The sequence below is a fragment of the Microtus pennsylvanicus genome, chromosome 10, assembly GCF_037038515.1.
Source record: "Microtus pennsylvanicus isolate mMicPen1 chromosome 10, mMicPen1.hap1, whole genome shotgun sequence".
In the NCBI taxonomy this organism is placed as follows: domain Eukaryota; kingdom Metazoa; phylum Chordata; class Mammalia; order Rodentia; family Cricetidae; genus Microtus; species Microtus pennsylvanicus.
Window position 1 is genome coordinate 53,859,644 of NC_134588.1, and position 14,247 is coordinate 53,873,890.

The window sequence follows — 14,247 nt, forward strand, 5'->3', positions numbered from 1 at the left end:
ACCCCACGACACACACAGACGGACACACATACATACACAGACGGACACACATACATACACACACGGTTGGGAAAAAGGTGGGATGTAAAAAGATGAAAGAGTAGAAGAAGGGTCCAGAGTTGAGAAAGTGACAAGCTCAGAGGCAGTGGGAGACTCCGTAGGAGCGAGCCTATGGGCACCGCCTGGCTACTTGCCTGCCGGGATCAAAGGCACTGTCGCCACGGACCGGGCGGGCGGCGGGGGAGGAGGTGGGACCAGTTTCCCCACTCAGGGCGCAACAGCGCTCGAGACACGGGCGGGGCGCGTCGCCCGCTCCCGGCAGGGCGTTGGGGCTGGTGACTCAGAGCTTTTCTTCGGGCCCCGCCCTTCGCCGGCCCCGCCCCGCCCCGTTGACCACGCCCTCCACTCCGTTGGCCCCACCCCGTGAGGAGGAGCCTCGCCCTCATCTCCGCCCCAGTCTCGGGGCGGGCCGGAGTCTGAGGAAGAGGAAGGGGACGAGGACAACGAGCGACGGGCGGCGGAGGACGCGGAGGAGGAAGGGGAGGCCGACCAACAAGATGGCCCCTGCTGCAGGAGCAGCCTCAGCAGCAGCAGGTGGGGGGCTGGAGGCGGCGCTGGCGGTGGCGGCTACGGCCGTGGTCCCGCGGCCTGGGACAGAGTCAGAGTCGATGGTGGCGGCGGCGGCGGCGGCTGCTGCGACGGTGGCGACGGCCGCAGGGACTCGGAGCTGAGAGGAGCTGCTGCTCGGACCAGCGCGGTGAGCAAGTGGCGGGCGGCAGCGTGCGGAGCGGGGCGGCCGCGGCCGAGAACAATAGGCGGCGGCGGCGGGGATGGGGCTGTCCTCACCCGCCCTGCGCTCGGGACCGGCCCCGGGGCTTGTCAGTGGCCGGCGTCCTTTAGGCCTTAGGCCTCCGCGTGCCGCCCGGAGGGCCTGCCGGGGTAGGTAGGCCAGGGGCGGTGCAGACACCGCCCTGGAGCAAAAGAAGGCTGGGAAGGCGGGAGGAGTAAGGGGTCCGTGGCTGCCCGGTCCACGGTCCCTTGGAGGACAGCCGGCGGGCGGAGAGTTGCTCGCTCGCAGGAAATGTTGTTTGGACCCCTGTCTGTGCGGTGGGGGAGGGAGAAGGCGCCTGTAAACAGCCGCGGCTTCTGCCTCGCTGCCAGGCGTGGCTGCTCCCTCCCCAGCCCCCTTCCTCGGCCAAGTGGGTTTTAGGGTGTCGGTTTCCCTGGAGTTCCTGTAGATACACCCTATTGGCCGAGGCGAAACCATGTGCAGGTGTCTTTTTCAAAAAGGCGTAAGTGCCACAACAACAAAAATACACAAAATATGGTTGTCGGTAAAGGATGGAGCTCTAAAAGGGTGGACCTTTCCTAACACCATTCTAAACATTAGGTCTCTGTAAACATCACTGGACTCACATCCCTTTGAGAATGAACTGAAACAAGGGCTCTTTTGAAGCAGCAATAATATAACTCTTGACATCCCAGAATAGTCTGTGAAACTGGAAACAAAGCCACTTACTGGCAACTCGGAGACAGATTGTTAAGGTTTGAGCAGAACTTTTCCAGCTAGCCGTTTTGAATTGTGTACGGCAGAGGAAATAACATTAACCAACCATTCTGGTACAGTGACGATCTTCTCTGAAACACTTACTCAGGAGAAGACTGGTTCATCTGTCCCCTTAGGATTTCTTGTGTCTGTCCCGTGTTCTGATATTTTCGCCAGTTTGCCCTCAAAAGTAATTGGAATGGAACCTTCTTCTCTGTTTGAATTTTCACATTTAAAGCTTATTTTCTAAGATTTCAGAAACTTTTAGCCTGACATTATTATGCGCCTATAATCCTAGCACTCTAGAGGCTCAGACAGAAAGATTTTGAGTTCAAGGCTGACGAGACCAGTCTCAAAAAAACCAAATCAGGGCTGGAGAGATTGCTCAACGATTAAAAGCAGTACTTCCAGAGGACCTGGGTTCAATTCCCAGCACCCACATGGCACCGAACAACTGTCTATAACTCCAAGATATGACACCTTACATGCAGGCAAAACACCAATGCATATAAAAATAAATAAATAAGGCCGGGCGGTGGTGGCGCAGGCCTTTAATACCAGCACTTGGGAAGCAGAGGCAGGCAGATCTCTGTGAGTTCGAGACCAGCCTGGTCTACAAGAGCTAGTTCCAGGACAGGTTCCAAAAACCAGAGAGAAACCCTGTCTTGAAAAACCAAATAAATAAATAAATAAATAAATAAAACAAATCAACCAAACAAACACTAAATAGTGGAAACATTTACTGATAATTTTCAAAAACAAGGAAGAGTTGTGCTCTAAGTGCCTAGGCTTAGGGTGAGACAACCCTTCTTTATATACTTCAGTAATATCTTAAAACTTAAAAGTTAACTATTTCTACTAAACGTTAACTTTTCAAGTCGTTTACCACATGTATTTTCAAGTATAGGGGGAAGAGGAGAATTATATTAAAAAGCTTGAATGCATTCTGCGTAATATTCAGGGACTTTGTATTTCTTCCTTTTATTGTTTCAGAGACAAGGTCTTGTAACACAGGCTGGTCAGGAATTAACAGTTTTCCTGTCTCCGCATCCTGAATGTTAGTGTGTGTGTGTTTTTTTCTCTCCCTCTGTTTGAGACAGGGTTTCTCTGCATCCCTGGCTGTTCTGGATCACAATCTGTAGACCAAGCTGGCCTCAAATGCAGAGATCCACCTGCCTCTGCCTCCTGAGTGCTGGTATTAAAGGTGTTTGCCACCACTGTGCAACTGAGTTAGCATTCTTTTTTTGTTTGTTTTTGTTTTTTTCAAGACAAGGTTTCTCTGTAGCTTTGGTGCGTGTCCTAGAACTAGCTTTTGTAGACCAGGCTGGCCTTGAACTTATAGAGATTTATCTACCTCTGCCTCCTGTGCTGTGATTAAAGGCCTGTACCACCATCGCCCGGCTGTGAGTTAACATTCTTAAAAGGAAAGTTGACCTGTACAAACAAAATACTGGCCAGACAGTGGTGGTACATACCTTTAATCCCATTATTCGGGAGGCAGAAGCAGGCAGATCTCTGTGAGTTTGAGATCAGCCAGGTCTACAAGAGCTAGTTCCAGGACAGGCTCCAAAGCTACAGAGAAACTCTGTCTCGAAAAATGAGAGAGAGAGAGAGAGAGAGAGAGAGAGAGAGAGAGAGAGAGGAAGAGAGAAGAGAGGAGAGAATACTGATTGATGATAGCTTTTTGCCAAAAGTTCTAGGGTAAATTTCTAATTAGAATTTATCTCTGTCATTGTTCAGTAATATAAAATTTAATTAGCAGTACTAATTTCTAGTAATGCTGCAAGGATTGGTGGTGAATAATTATAAAATGTAGCGGGGCGATGGTGGCGCACGCCTTTAATCCCAGCACTCGGGAGGCAGAGGCAGGCGGATCTCTGTGAGTTCGAGACCAGCCTGGTCTACAAGAGCTAGTTCCAGGACAGGCTCCAAAGCCACAGAGAAACCCTGTCTCAAAAAAAAAATTATAAAATGTAAACTGAGCCATCTTGTTTATGATTTGAAGTATAGTATAGCAGATTCATATCAGCAATCTTATTGTATGCCTTAGCATAGCATGCCTTAGCATAGAATTGTCATGGATGAATTGATCTTTGGAGTCATGGAGAAACAACTTTTACATGGTTCCTGCTAATGTTACTTGTGACTTTTGGAGGGGGTGACTTAGAATTTCAGAACACTTTCTTTTTTTTGTTGAAAACTCAAATTGGTTTTTCTTTTCATATTGAATTTTGTTAGAAACAGATGGAGTATCATTTGTATTATAATGATACTTATATTAATTTGTGGCCCTAAACATATTACAAGAAATACATAATACTAACTTATGAGTTTGTAGGTTTTTTTAAAATCTTATTTTCTTCTTTAGTTAAGTTTGCTTTATTTATTTATGTTTTTATTTATTTATTTATGGTTTTTCGAGACAGGGTTTCTCTGTAGCTTTGGAGCCTGTCCTGGAACTAGCTCTTGTAGACCAGGCTGGCCTTGAACTCACAGAGAGTTCCTGCCTCTGCCTCCCGAGTGCTGGGATTAAAGGCGATTAAAGGCGTGCGCCACCACAGCCTGGTATTTATGTTTTTATATATCAGTGCTCTGCATATATGCCTACATGCCAGAAGAGGGCACCAGATCTCATAACAGGTGGCTGTGAGCCACCATGTGGTTGATGGGAATTGAACTCAGGACCTCTGGAAGAGCAGCCAGTGCTCTTAACCACTGAGCCACTTCTCGAGCCCAAGTTTGTAGGGTTTTTTTTTTGTTTTTTTTTTTGTTTTGTTTTTTAGCCTACAGCACCTGGTATTCCCAGGCGGTCTCCCATCCAAGTACTAACCAGGCCCGACCCTGCTTAGCTTCTGGGCACGTTCAGGGTGGTATGGCCATAGACAAGTTTGTAGGTTTTAAGTTAGAAAAAAAATACATTCTTTTATCAAGGATTTACTAATCTCATTTGCTACTGTCTTTCTAAAGACGAAAGTCTTCAATTAGGGAATCATGGAGAGATGGCTCAGTGTTTAAGAGTGCTTGCTGTGTGGTTGTGAGGACATAAGTTCAAATCCTCAGCACTCATGTAAAAAATGGTGTGTGTTATGCATGCCTCTAACCTCTCATTGTGGTGGGGGCAGGACAGGAGGATCAGTGAGTGGAGTTTATTGGTCACCAGCCTAGCTCCAGGTTTGGTAAGAAATCCTGTCTCAAAGGAATAAGGCAGAATGCTAGAGAGTGGCAGGTGAGCGCTTCCCTGTATGTTATTTATCTGCATATAGACATGCACATATTAACCCCACACACTCTTTTGTTTGTTTTTAATGATAGTTTCTCTGTGCAGCCCTGGCTGTTCTAGAACTTGTTTTATAGATCAGGCTGGCTTTGAACTCACAGCTCCTCCTGCCTCTGCCTCTTAAGTGCTGGGATTAAAGGCGCAGTATACCACCAAAACTACCTGCCTAAAATCTTTTTAAAAATCACTACATGGAGCCAGGTGGTGGTGGCGCACCTCTAATCCAGCACTTGGGAGGCAGAGGCAGGCGGATCTCTGTGAATTTGAGGACAGCCTGGACTACAGAGGGAATTCCAGGACTGGCTCCATAGCTACTAAGAAACCCTGTCTGGAAAAAAAGAAAAGAAAAATTTAAATCTGAAATTGGATATTGACCATTTGTGGATAGACTCAGTATCCTTTTGTTTTATTTTGTTTTTTGATTTTTTTTTAGAGTCAGCATCCTTATTTTTATTAAACATTAAAATGTTTCCTTGGGCATTGTTTTGATTTTTTTTTTGTCAAAACTGTTTTACGATATGATTCCTTAGTTTTTATATTTTCAGTATCAGTGTAGTCTTACTACTTTAGTTCAGATTTTCTCAAATATTTAAACATTTCCTGTATAAATCTTTGAAACTATAGTTTAAGTATTAAATTACAGTTATGTGTGGTGGCTTATGCCTATTACCCCTGCACTTAAGACACAAAGGCAGGAGTGTTGTCTCAAGTTTGAAACTATTTTGGGCTACAAGGTGAGATCTTATCTCAAAAAAAGAAAAGAATAGTTTTAAATTTTTATTTATTTATTTATTTGTTTGTTTTGAGACAGGGTTTTCCTGACTGTCCTGGAAATTGCTTCGTAGACATTGCTGTGTAAGCTGCTCTTGAACTCACAGAGATCTGCCTCCCTCTGCTTCTCGAGTGCTGTGATTATAGGTGTGCACCACCACTGCCTGGCTAAATTAATGAATTAATTCATTAATTTATTTTGGGGCAGGGTCTTATTATGTTAGTAAGTGTTGACTTTGTTGACCAGGCTGGCTTCAAACTCTTAGCGATTGTTGCTTTTCTGCCTCTTGAGTACTGGAATTAAAGGCTTGTATCACCATGTCTAGCCTTTAGATTTACAGTTTCTTAGTAATAGAGTTAAAAATTTTGTTGAATCCTATGAAGAGATTGGAAAGGGGAATATTGTTGTACATCATTTAAAAAATTATAGGGTTGGGGGTGTATGACTCTGTGCTTGCCTAGCATTCATGGGGGCTTAGGTTCCAGCCCCAGCACAAAACAATGAAACTCAAAAAAGACCCCCAAAGCTGTGGGTCATTGCTTTTAGCATTGTAGAGCTAGGGATCACTGCAAACTTGAGGCTAATCTGGGCTACATAGTAAATTCCAGATAAATCTGGACTAGAATGAGGCCTCCCTCACTCAAGAAAACAAACAAAACTCTGTGTGTCTGTGTGTGTGTCTGTGTCTGTGTGTGTAGTTTTTGTGAGCATGTTCATTAAAACCATTTATTTACTCCTTCTAGTTATGTTGCATTGTTAGCCTTATTTCACAATAACAGAATCTGGGGTTAGAAGCAGCTAAGTAAATAGCGAAAAGGTCACATAATTAATAGGTAAGAATGACCTCAAATCTAGGTCAAATTTGCTGTTTTACAACAGCCACCATATGTATCATTATTAAACCTAAACGCATCTTTTATATTGACATATCTTTTTCCTACTATGAATTCTATTTTATAATAGTGTACTTGACCCCTAACTTTCTGTTATTTGCATACTGCCAAACACTTATATGATCAAAAAGGTATACATTTAAATTCTTTAAAAAAAATCCTTTTTTAAAGCAGGTCCAAATGCTATAAAATATGGACATTCATATTTTTTATATCAATTTTTATTTTATGTGTATGAGTGTATGTGTGTACACCATTTTGGTTCCGGCAGAAATCAGAAAAGGATAGATCTCCCAGAAGGCCTAGAGCCACCATATGGGTGCTGGGAACCAAACTCAGGTTCTTTGCAAGAACAACAGGTGCCCTTTATCTCTGAAGTCATCTCTCCAGTACCTACAAATTCACATTTTTAGCAAGACAGATTTTTGGCATTGCTATAGTTTGTCACATAATTACTAAATTGTACCTTTGAATTACTTTATGAAAAATTAAAAATAATTTTAATAATATTTAATATTGTTAAGCTAGGTCATCTTGAGCTTCTTCACTAATGTTTTTTTTTCCTTTATTATGCCATAGTGCATTTAGAATTTTGCAAAGTCTTCAAAACCTTAGGGGCTTAGTATGGATTTGGTGGGGCCCGATTAGTCTGTTTTTCATGTATCTATCAGTGGTCAGTCTGCCACACAGTGAATAAACTGTTAAGTGATCTCTGTTTGGTGACTGTCTCAGGTCAGGATGTTCCTTGGCAGGGTTTTCTGACCTGGTTTAGCTTTGGTACTGACTATATTTATGCTCAGGGGTCAGGTATTCTTCAGGATTGGGTTCAGAAAGACTTCTCAGATTTGTCTGTACCAGAACTCTTATAGATTTGAAAATCATTGTGCTTCCTAGGATTTATTTAGTTCAGTATCTCCTGGGCAAGGCTGGATTTGAATTACCTTTGGAGGTTAGAATGTTTCATCAGACATTTATATAAAGAAATTATTTTACTTTAGAGTTTAAGATATTTCTTATATTTTCAGGCATGAGATTTCTCAGTCTGCAGACCCTGTGTGTCCTTTAGCCCTTTAGTATTTTCTTTTGTGTGTATGTTTGTGTGTGTGCATATACCTATTAACGTGAGTATGTGTTTGCAAGTGAAAGCCAGAGGAAGGTGTTGAGAATCTTTCCAGTATCACTATGACCTTTGTGTGTGGGGGGAGGCTGGGAGGTGTATGCATACCACAGCATGCAGGTGGAAATCAGAGGACACCTTGAAGAAGTTGATTCTTTTCTACTTTTTTGTTCCCAGGGGTTGAATTCAGGTTGTCAGACTTGGTGGCAAGTGCCTTTACCCACTGAGCAATCATCTCTGAGGCCTGTCCACCTTTAATTTTTGAGACAGGGTCTGTTAGTGAATTTGAAGCTTATCTAATAGCTGGGCTGTCTGGCCAATGAGATTAGTGCCACCAGCACTGTGGCTATAGGCACATTAACCTGTACCCTCAGGTTCTAGGGATCTGAATTCAGGTTATCATGCTTACATGGCTAGCACTTACTGGCTTGAGTCATTCCCTTAAAGTTCCTTGTCTGTCTGTCTTTTTTAAAGATTTATTTTTTTAAAATATTATGTATAGTGTTCTGCCTGCATGCTAGAAGAGGGCACCAGATCTTATTATAGATGGTTGTGAGCCAACATGTGGTTCCCGGGACTTGAACTCAAGATCTCTGGAAGAGCAGCCAGTGCTCTTAACTTCTGAGCCATCTCTCCAGCCCCCTAAAGATAGATTTATGTATATAAATTTGAGGCAGGGTTTCTTTGTAGTTTTGGAGCCTGTCCTGGAACTAGCTCTTGTAGACCAGGCTGGACTCGAATTCACAGAGATCCGCCTGCCTCTGCCTCCCAAGTGCTGGGATTAAAGGAGTGCGCCGCCACTGCCTGGCTAACGATTTATTTTTAAAGTAAGTCTCTGTCTCTGTCTCTCTGTATTTGTCTCTCTGTCCCTACCCTTTGTGTGTGTGTGTGTGTGTGTGTGTGTGTGTGTGTGTACCTGTAAAATGCAGGTGCCCACAGAGTTCAGAAAGAGGGTGTCAGGTTCCCTAGAGTTGGAGTTGTGAATTGATGTGAACCACCCAATTTTGGAGCTGGGAACCAAACTCAGGTTAACTGGAAAGACCAACAAGGCTCTTAAGTGTGGATCTATCCTGCTAGCCCTCTCTTCAATATTTCTTAATGAATACAGGAATCTTCAAATCTGAACAAAGGAGCTAGACCTGGTTGTATATTCCTATAATCTCAGCACTGGAGGGGCTGAGTCAGAAGGATGAGAAGTTTGCAGTCTGTCTAAGGAATATAGAGAGTTCCAGGCCAGTTCAGACCAAAAGACTTAATGCCTTACTCATAATTATGCAAAGTTGACTACCTTTTGTATAGTTGTAAAGCAGAATAAAAGTTGTAAATTAAGTGTGAGAGTAGAAGAGCTATAGGTAAGATATTTAACAAGGAGATTAGTAAAAGAAATTGCCCCTTTGTACCCCCCCCCCCAGGAGGGCTGGAGAGATGGCTCAGAGGTTAAGAGCACTGGCTGCTCTTTCAGAGGACCCGGGTTCTGTTGTGGGAGCTGTGGGGCTGCATTCTGCCACCCAGCTCCCGCCACCGGCTAGCTTTACCCGAAATAACAACACACAAACTGTATTCTTTTAAACACTGCTTGGTCCATTAACTCTAGCCCTTACAGGCTAATTCTCATATCCCGATCAACCCATCTCTAATAATCTGTGTAGCATCAGTCTTACCGGGATTTTAACTCAAGTCCTTGTGTCTTTACAGCAAGTGTTCATACCCACTGAGCCATTTCACCAACATCTTGAATGTAAGCTTTTAAATAGATTTTATTTATTGTTTATTTTTGTGGCAGGGTCTTACTATATAGCCCTGGCTGTCCTGGAACTCACTATATAGACCTGATTGGCAGAGATCCACCTGCTTCTGCCTGCTGAGAACTGGAATAAAGGTGTATACTACTATATCTGGCAAAAAATTTTGTATTTATTTATTTATTTTCGGCTTTTTTTTTTTTGAGACAGGGTTTCTCTGTAGCTTTGGCATCTGTCCTGGAACTAGCTCTCGTAGACCAAGCTGGCCTCGAATTCACAGAGATTGGCCTGCCTCTGCCTCCTGAGTGCTGGGATTAAAGGCATGTGACACCACCACCCAGCAATAGATTTTATTTTTAAGAAACATTTTATTATATTTATTTAATTAGTTTGTGTGTGTATGTGTCACAGTGCTTGTGGGTCATTGGGGCTTGGCAGCAAAGGTTTTTACCCAATAACCCCATCTAACTAGGCCCTTATATAAATTTCTGTTAGAGAAGATTGGATTTAAAGAAAAATTGTGCAAAAAGATTTATTTTCCCCTTGTGACTTTTGCCCAATGCATAATGCTACATAACCTCTGTGTATAACATGTATCTATGTACATGTTGCACGTATTTATTTCCTTCCCATTCCTCTTAAGCCCCAGGCAATGATTGCTCCTTTTACTGGCTCCATAGTTTTCCTTTCCCTGAATGCCAGGTGGTATGAAGCATTTTAGACTGCCTTTTCCCTTCACATGGTATGTAAGGTTCCTTCATGTCTTTTCATAGCTAGATAGCTCATTCATTTACTACTGAGTAATATTTTTGCTTGCATCAATTTAATGTCAGTTAAATAAAATTTAAAATTTAGTTCCTCAGTTGCACCAGCATATTTCAGAGGATTAATAGCCATACGTAGCTAGTGGCTGCTGCTTTGAGCCAGTCATAGTGGAGCATGCCTTTAGTCCCATCACTCCAGAAACAGAGGCATACATGAGAGTTCAAGGCTAGTCTTGCTTCGTTTTCAAAACTTAAGTGGGCATAGCTTTGTAGTTGTATTCCATTGATCTTCCTGTTTTTGCACCAGTTACCAGACTGTCTTTATGACTACATTCCTGTAGTATAATTTGAGGTTGAGTGTTGTAATACCTCTAGCAGTGTTCTTGTTCCTTCTTTGGCTGTTCTTGGTGTGTTGGTGTCTTAGACTCATGTGTTTGAATGCTTGACCCATGGGAGTGGCACTATTAGGAGGTATGGTAATGTTGCAGTAGGTGTGGTCTGGTTTAAGAAAGTGTATCACTGGGGCTGGAGAGATGGCTCAGCGGTTAAGAGCACTGGCTGCTCTTCCAGAGGTCCTGAGTTCAGTTCCTAGCAACCACATGGTGGCTCACAGCCATCTATAATGAGATCTGGTGCCCTCTTCTGGCATGCAGGCACACATGGAAGGAATGTTGTATACATAATAAGTAAATAAATAAGTCTTTAAAAAAAAAAGTGTGTCACTGTGGGGGTGATCTTGGAGGGCTCAGATGCTCAAACTAGGCCTACTCATTCTTTTTCCTGTTGCCTACAGATCAAGATATAAAACTCTTAGTTCCTTCTCCAGCACCATGTCTGCCTGCACACTGCCATGCTTCCTGCCATGGCAATAATGGGCTAAACCTCTGAACCTGTAAGCCAGCCCCAATTAAATGTTTTTGTTTATAAGAGTTGCTGTGGTAATGGTGTCTCTTCACATCAGTAAAACCCTAACTAAGACACATGGTCTTTTTGTGGTGGTTCCATATGTATGCTTGTATTTTTTTTTTTGGCTAAGCTTGTAAAATATATCAGAATTTTGATGGGTGTTGCATTAAATGTAAATTGATTTTGGTAGTATAGCCGTTTCTACAATATTAATTCTGCCAGTGTGGAATGGCTTTGTTGTCTAGTATCTTGTATGATTTCCTTTCTTAGTATCTTGAAGTTTGCTACAGGGTCTTTCATTTTTTGGTTAGATGTATTTTCAAATACTTTTTTTCTTTTTATTGGAGTTCTTTTGAATGCAATATTTTTCCTGACTTCTTTTCCTAAGAGTATACTGCTTATTAGAGAAGGCTACTTTTTTTTTTTTTCATTGACTTTGTATATTGCAACTTTACTGTGTTTGTTAGTCTGACAGGTTTCTAGTAGACCCAGTTTGACTTCTTCCCTTTCTTGTTATGCATTTTATGTCTTGCTGTTGTCTAATTGCTATAGCTAAAACTTGGTGCACTATATCACATAATAAAAGGGAGAGTGGACAATCCTGTCTTTTTATTTTAGAGAAAATGTTCTCAGTTCCTCTGTAATGCTTTTTTGTTTTGTTTTGTGATCAGTTGTCAGCATGTAGACCAGGCTGGCTTAGATTACACAATTCTCTCATCTCAGCCTCCTGAGTACTTTTATTACAGGTGTGTGCCATGAGGAGTAACTCACTGTTCTTCCCACCTCCCTCACACACCTTTTTCCCCCATTATATTTTTTTCCATTTGGCATGTATGTTTGCATGAATATCATGGTGCATATGTGGAGGTCATAGGACAATTTGGAGTAGTTGGTTCTCTCCTTTCGTGTGGGTTTCAGGGACTGAACTCAGGTTGTCAAACTTGAGAGGGTAGGTGCTTTTAACTCAGTGAGCCATTGCGCTGACTCTGGAACTGATTATGTACTACAGAGTGAGACTCTGTCTCAGAAAACAAGGTTGAGGATAGAGCATTATCGGCAGTTAAAAGAACTTCTAGAATACCCGGGTTCAATTCCCAGCATTCACAAGGAGACTCAACAAACATCTGTAACTATAGTTGGCCTCTATGTGTGCCAGGTATACACATGGTGCACGTAGGTACAGACTGGCAAAACACTCTTACACGTAAAAATAAATCAGTTGATCTTGGCAGCTGGAGGTGGTGCTGCAGGGCAGAATGGAAGTGCCTGTCCAGGTTCCTGGATTCTGAGCGGAGCTCTGGCAGTTGCCCTACCTGCCATCCTCCTGAACCATGTGAGAGACTGCAGCTCTGCAGCAGAGTTAACAGATGTCTGAATGGGACACTGTAGGAGACTGTGTCCATGGGAAACCCTCAGTGGTTTACTTACTGTTTTTTTCACATAGCTAGACAGATTTATCAATCCTGGCCTACCCTTTTCATAACTAAGTGTTATGATACTAGGCCTGAGTATTGTCTTCATGATTAGAGTTTACCTGTTACGGGGTTGGTACATTGTGACCTTTTCTGTGGGAATTTACTACTTAAACCTTTTCATGGCGTTCCTTTCTCCCAAAGTGGATCCTTCTTTGATGGAAGACCCACGCAATGACAGGCTCTTCATTACCAAAAGAGTGAGGAGTTTTGCCCTTCATTCAAAGGCTTATAGAATTCAAATTTTAAGTGTAGCTACAAAAGACATTCTTATGGCTGTGATCTTTACCTTTTGCAGTCGGCTTTTTCTTTGGGTTGCCTGCTCACAAATAACAGAGACTTATTATTAATTATGAAAGCTTGACCTTAGCTTAGGCTTGTCCCACTAACTCTTAGAACTTAAATTAACCTGCTTCTATAAATCTACATTTACCATGTGGCTTTTTACCTTTCTTTCATTATGTTCAATTCCCTCCATGTCTCATTGGTGTCTCACTGGGGTAATTCACTGGCATAATTGTGTGCCTAGGTTCCTCCTTAAAAGTAAGCCTCTGGAGGCAGAGGCAAGGAGATCTCCATAAGTTTAAGGCCAGCCTAGTTTACTTAGGACAGTGGTTCCCAATCTTGCTAATCCTGAGACTCTTCAGTATAGTTCTCCACATTGTAGTAACTCTTAGCTATAGAATCCTTTTCTTCGCTACTTCGTAACTGTAATTTTGCTACTGTTATGAAGTCATAATGTAAAAATATATGATATTTCACCCCTGTGAAAGGGTCTCTCCATCCCAAAGGGATTACTACCCACAGGTTGAAAATCACTGATTTAGTTAGCAATTTCCAGGCTAATCCTGTAGGGGAATACAGTAGTGGTATTGGGATAGCCTGACTTATGGGGAAGCCAGGGTATACTTAGAGCCACAATAGGACAGCTCTGGGGGACAGGGTAGAGCCTGACAAAATTGGGAACATGGGGGTGAGAGGAGAAAGGAGGGTGGAAGGGGAAGAGGAGGGAAGAAAGGGAGGGTTGAGGAGACCTTGAGGGAATAGGAGGAAGGACAGAGGTGAGAGCAAGGAAAGAGATATCTTGATTGAGGGAGTCATTATAGGGTTAGCAGAAACCTGGCTCTAGAGAAATTCCCAGGAATCCATAAGGCTGACTCCAACTAAGACTCTAAGCAATAGGGAGAGGGGACCCAATCTTCATTTGCCCTGTAGTCAGACTGATGAATATTTTAAATGTCACCATAGGACCTTCATCCAGCAACTGATGGAAACAGAGGCAGAGACCCGCATCGAAAAAGGAATTTTATTATATATCAAGTTCTATTTGTCAGGCTTTTTACCCTCTAACTCAATACCTTTTTACTTAATGTATGTCTTGGGTAGTTGTACATTTATAGAAACATTAGCATATGAAATTATATCTAGTGTATTGTGTGCTATACGGTTAGAATTCAACCCATATATTTTATGGAGAGATATTTTTACAGTCAGAATTGTGTCTTTCCTCAAAAAGGGTGTCATTACTAGAAACTTCTAATCTTCAAGGCTTAAACTATAATTTCCTCTCTACGTTACTGATGCTCCACTGGGAATTACATCACTTAAGTGTAATAATAAGCCTTTAATTTTCTTTGTGTTATTTCTTACTTAGGTTCAGTTTTCAGCACAGTTACAAATTTTCTCTTCTCTGGTGTGGTCCCTTCATGCTGGTTGCTATAGAAATGTTCCAGAGAAGTGATAAATTAGGTTAAGGTC

General features: G+C 42.5%; 1 protein-coding gene and 1 pseudogene across 1 annotated transcript in view; one reads left to right on the forward strand and one right to left on the reverse strand.

Annotated features, from left to right (window-relative positions):
• Positions 1-455: 455 nt before the first annotated feature.
• Rc3h1 (ring finger and CCCH-type domains 1) overlaps positions 456-14,247 on the forward strand; it is a 67,120-nt gene continuing 53,328 nt past the window's right edge. Inside the window, exon 1 of the mRNA XM_075988379.1 lies at positions 456-757. The gene's annotated coding sequence lies outside the window, so the exon portion shown is untranslated. The remainder of the gene's footprint in view (positions 758-14,247) is intronic.
• LOC142859293 (5S ribosomal RNA) lies at positions 4,328-4,430 on the reverse strand (annotated as a pseudogene).